Raw genomic sequence first — 5,829 nt, forward strand, 5'->3', positions numbered from 1 at the left:
AACAAAACCTTAGCCATGAATGTGAGCTTCTCTTTCTTGAGGGAAAAACCCCACCACTTTTTTAGTCTCATAAATCATTTGCATGATTTATGATTACAACATACATACATTTACTGTGTATGTATTATGCTCCAGTGGAAAAGACAGGTCCCACATCAAGACTGAAGGTGAACCTCACTTCTGATTTCATCCTCATGATCTATCAGTCAGCAGCAATTGTCAGGTATGAGAACGAGGCACAGTTTCAAATTTGAAAAATCCACAGGAGCTCTCAGGATGGCTATGCTTTGAGCCTTATAGTTGTGACTGCTCCCTCACATTTTTTTGAACCTTGTGGATGGTTCCTTATTGGTCCTTCCTGAAAGATGCGGGTACTATTTTTTGGTGGCATGCTGTCACAATTTCTGTGACAAGAAATGAATAAATCTGGTTATCTTCCCTTCTCTCCAGGTGAGATCTCTGCTGTTCTTTTTCCTTTGGAAACCTGTTTCTCATCCAGAGAAAAGAGAAGAGAGAGAGTGGGTGAATAGACACAGGGAAGTGCAGAGGCTTCAACAGACATATTTTTTTCTTTTCTCAGCAAGGTATCATCTGTTCCTCAAAGTACTTTTATTTTCTCTTCAGCTTGCTTGGAAACATGGTCCAGACAAGGATCAGATGGTTTCTGTCAGCTCCAGGATGGATTATTGAGTTGTGTCACGTCTGAAGCTGAATGAACATAACATGCAAGTTTTGGCTGTTATAGAAGTTGGCTGTGCACTTGTTAAAGAGTTCAAGCCTGTGCTCACATCTCTCCCTTACTGATTTCCAGAGAGCTTCCAGAAGAACAAAAAGTTCAAGCCTTTGCTACATAGGACACACCACTTTGTTTCAGGAGCTCTCGTTCTCCGGGTCAGCAGATTTCAAAGCCCAAGGTGATATGTGAGAGGCCTGGGAGTCCTTCACTCCTTGCCATTGGGCCCCAGTTGTGTAGCAGGACACCTTCCAGAAAGATTAAGGGGATCATGAGTCTGCCTGGCTGCATGAAGCACTGAAAAAACAGCTTTGAGGAACAGCTTTCTTTTATGCTTGCAGATCAGGAAGTCCTTTTATTCCCATGAATTCTTCAACCCCAAACACAATTTTGACTTTCAAAATGCCAGAGTGCTAGATACCACAAAGACTACTGCTGTTGTGATTTTATGCTGATGGGGGTCTGTTGTTGATGGACAGCAAATGTAAGACTCATCTTAATGTTGAACAGTGATCCAAAGCCTCCTTATGTAATCTTCTTGTGCTTAATTTTGGTCTCCTGTGGAAACAGGCATTGTAGAGGCTCAGAAAAAGGATAGGGAATTGACATGCTTAAGGATGGGAAACCCTTTTACTCCTTGCTTCAAAGCTTAAAGGAAAAACACAGAGAATAAAAGAGAGTCTTCAGAATCTATCTTCTGGCCTAAGGCAATGGAACAACCATATAATAGGCTCCTTTTCTTTTTTCTCAGGCACCCTGGTAACATAAATTACTTCTGTTCTGTCACAAGATCACATTAGGGATGTGTCCTGTAGGATACCACACTCTCAAGGCATGACTCCGAGTGGCAATGGAAAACCACCTAGTGCTTCACAGAGTTATTAATTCAGCTTGTGTCACACCCAGAAATAGCCAGATATAGAATGTGTCCTGACAATTTACAGCCATGAGGAGCTTTGGCAAAAATGCTGCTTTACAACTGAGCTCTCTGTCACAAGAATTTCTCTAAAAGTACCCATCGAAAATGAACAGACTTGCTTTTTTTTCGTATTACTACCAGGAGGATGCCTACGAATCTGACTGGCTGAGTGCTTCTTTATCTTGTGAGTCAGTAGTAGCTGCTGAGGGCTGAAACACATAGCTAACAGAGTCAAACTACTGCGGTTTACTCAGTATTTTACCAGGTGTAACAGAACGTTGCATGACCTGTTTCAATAGTGGTGTGAGCACACCCTTGATTGAGACACACACATAGGAACTGCTTTAGAACCGTCCTTGATGGGACTGTATTGTCATGCTGACAATTTGGGCCACCAGCTCCTCTTCCTGTCATGAACATCATTTGGGATGTCTGCTTCTCCTCCGCTCACTTTTCCTTCACAGATGCATAACGCCCTTGAAACATGCAGTATGTGGACGTTTGTGTGGGAGGGGGTGGGGAAGCATTTGGGATGAGTGGGACACCTTCATGGAGTACTGTATGTTAAATAACAGACTGAGAGAGGGAGTGATGAGTCTCTCAAGGAAGCATAAACACTATGTACTCATTAGAAGACTCATTATAAATAAAGTACAGGGAAGGTGCTCTGAGACAAAGCTTTTTCGTTGGTATTTATTAGGACAAAGAGCTCCTTTAACAGGGCAACTGAAAAGCATTCTGCTGCAGTCATTAATAGGCATTACCACTTTTACTGACTTCTTGGGAACAGTTTTGCCCTTCTCACTTCATCTGCATTAAAGGGACAGGCTCTTTATTCCAGATTTATTCTGAAAAGTACAAACCAGGCCAAGACTATGGGGAAGGAGTGAGAACCCCAAGAACTTTTACATGTCAGCCCAGTGGCAAAGTTTGGCTGATGGAGTGAAACATAGCAGGCTGCTGATAGATTTGGATAGGCTCTTCTGCCTGGATTTCCTCTATTTTGGGAGCTCCAACTGGGTACCTCAACCCACCAGAGGAAAAATATAGCAAAAAGGGGAGTAGGAGAGAAAGAGAGGATCTCACTCTTTCAAGTTTCACTATGTATTTTATCACTTCTGCCAGACTGGAACAGAGTTGTCTGCTTTAACTAAGCACTGTGCTTCTAGGTTTCAAACCTCAAGGATGGTTGTAATTTGGCACCTGAAAATGGTAGCCATTTTCTCTGTCAGGTTAAGATACCCTTCTTGAAGCTGTAGAACCTATCAGCCTGCTGGAATACAGCTGTGGTGAGTGTGATGGTTTGCTGTTTATACCTTTTAGGATTTTTTTTTCTTCTCCACAGTGGAATTTTAAGGTCTGAAACACTTTTTTTCTGAGATTTCCTTCTTGCTTGTTGTTGGATTTTACCAAGCTGTGCTTGATAAATGTGCATGGAAGACTGAGCACTGCAAAGAATTTGCAATTTTTGCATTATGTGATCTTGAGCCAACACATGTGATGAGCATGTGGAAAGGGAGATATTAAAAACAATTGTAAAGAGAAGGAAACTTTGTTATTTTCCTTTAAAAAACATACACACATGACTTTGAATTGGCTGGTTCTCCTATCTGCATAGGCACATGCACGTAGCAGTCCTGCTTTTCAGAAAGAAATGAAACAGTTGACACTTTTTTTTGCTGAAGGCCAGTGCCTGCAATTGCAAATGTTGCATCCCATAGAGGGTGTTGCCCCTGCAGGACTGCACAGTCACCCCAGCAAGGTGCAGTTGAGAACTAGACCAAAGCCAAATTGGATATATTGCTTCTGTGCCAGAGATACTTGCTTCAAGCTATCCCCAAACTTGGAAGGAGTGGATACATGACAGCCTCTGTCCAGAGAGGTCTGTGTCACTGCCTGAACACTGGCAGACAAGCACTGCACAGAATGTGAACCTCTGTGCACCACAGCTTTTTGGTCCTTGCTATTCCCCGACTTCTTTTTCTCCCAAGGCAAAGAACATCAGCTACCAATCAATCCCTTGAGAAGACTTTCTCTGCAGTTCACCCTCTTGATCCTCTGTGTTTCTATTTCCTCTTTGCTTACTTTCTCCTTCTCTCCTCTACCTCTGCTTGTGCAGTTCAACACTGCAAAGCCCTCACAGCCCCAGACGTATGACAGTGCTGGGTGAGATCAACAGTCCATCTTGCTCAGCACCTTGCTTCTGACAAGGGCCAGAACTGAAGAGTTTAAAAATATGAAAAAATGTGGACAGAAATAACATCTTTGCCTTTTCATGTAACGTTACGTTTACTCTGTTAATTTTCTCTACAGAGAAACTTACTTAGAATGATGAAAGTAATCTAGATGAATTGTCTGGTCCATTATTTCTCATTCTTATTGCTCACACACAAAATAAGTATGTCTTTCTAGGTTGTTTGTACTATATATTTACTTAGGCAAAGTATTAACCACTCTGCTTCCCAAATAACTATCCTCAGCTGTCTGTAGTGGAGGTTAATGAGAGAACTGTCAAAATCAGTATTGAGTTGTGAGTTTTGCCTTTGTGAGAAACCTGCAGCCTTTTGGTCAAAGGTTTTTCTTTAAAATTCATGAACTTAAAGAGTGCATAACATTCTTATAGCTTAGTTCATTTGAAATCAGGCTTATATCAGTTTAGATTAGACAGACAAGAATCAATGCAAGGTGTCATCAATAGCCAATGTTAAACTGAACTGAGAATGAACACATTGTGCTTTACACTAGTTTAATCCCTGGTTTAAAAATTTATTTAGATCGAGCTCTTGTGATCACCATGCAAAGAAAGGACTTTGCTTTACTCCTGTGGGGTTTAGCTGAAACAACAGGACCAACAATGATCATTTCTTAGCTTTCTCCTTCTGCGTGGATTTCAAGATCTTTCTGTTTTACGGGGTGGAGCCCCCAGGATGTTTTAAGAAGAGCACACGCAGGTGGTACAACACAGCCCCGTGTAGCAGCACTTGCTTCAAGCAAAGTAGCTCAGGGGCTGTATAACATGTGATGCCTCCTGCAAGGGTATGTCCAACCTAAGGAAGCCAGGTTATACCTGACTTAAAAGGCACAGCTGGGTAGGACTGTGGACTGTGTGGCATCCTGGAGGCACATGGCATGAGGAAATGTGGATGAGCATTTAACCCCATTCTTGCTCAACTCCCATTTTCTTCTGCTGACTGCTAGGGTCTGGGTAGGAGCTGCAGGATATTTGCTGCCATTCCCTGTAGCACAGGCTGAACTCAAGGCCTCCTGGAGCAAGTGGAAAATCTCCTGTTTTGTCAGAACTTCTTCCCTAATTGAGACAGATTTCTAGAGGAGATCTCAATCTCTTCTGGATGCTATAGAGGGGGCTCAGTGTTTGGTTATTTTACAAAATGTCTTTGAATTGTAATTTGAAGAGCAAATCTAAAAAGCAAAATGCAAGAAAGATTTTCCTCTCTCCTCAAAAGGTCTTCAAAAACTTTCAGCCATGGAAGAACTGGGGAAGAATTGATCTGTGTCTAATGCCCCAATTGCCTACAACACTGTTAAAATCAACACCATCCTCTCCCTGAACAAACCAAGCAGAAAAAATCCCCACAAAATCCAAACAACCTTCCTTATAGCAGGCCTGTGTTGGGAATTTAACTCCCTCGGAAATGAATCTGGACAACTTCCCAGATAATGTATCTAACCCTCTAATTCCTATCTCAAGGATGAAGTTGATCGTAGAAGAACTGTGGAGGACTGGTGAGTTATACTCAGTGTTTATCAGGGTAGCACCTGGAGGTGATCTGATCTTCCTGCCTCCTCAAAAAAATAAATCTGTCTTCCCTTGGCTAGCTCACAAATCTGCACTCAAACCCTTCTGTGCCAAACATGTGCAGGTGTACAGTATGTGTGTTACTACTGAGCCATCTGCAGCCTCCCCTGCACGGCAGTTGTTGTACTTTGGAGTTCCTTTCCCAACCAAATGGAAGTCCGCAGAACAGTTTCAATAGCACAAATTAAGAAGCTAATACTTTCTCACAGTGAGATCAGCTTTGCCTGAGCTCACATTGCAGTAACAGATTTTTCTCTCATCCTGCTTGTCTCACTAAAGAAAATATATGACAGGCAAAGGAAGTGATGGTGTAGGATCCACCTTTATCACCCACACAGGGTGTACTTGCTGTACAGGCGC

This window comes from Prinia subflava, chromosome 1, assembly GCF_021018805.1.
Source record: "Prinia subflava isolate CZ2003 ecotype Zambia chromosome 1, Cam_Psub_1.2, whole genome shotgun sequence".
Classification (NCBI taxonomy): Eukaryota; Metazoa; Chordata; class Aves; order Passeriformes; family Cisticolidae; genus Prinia; species Prinia subflava.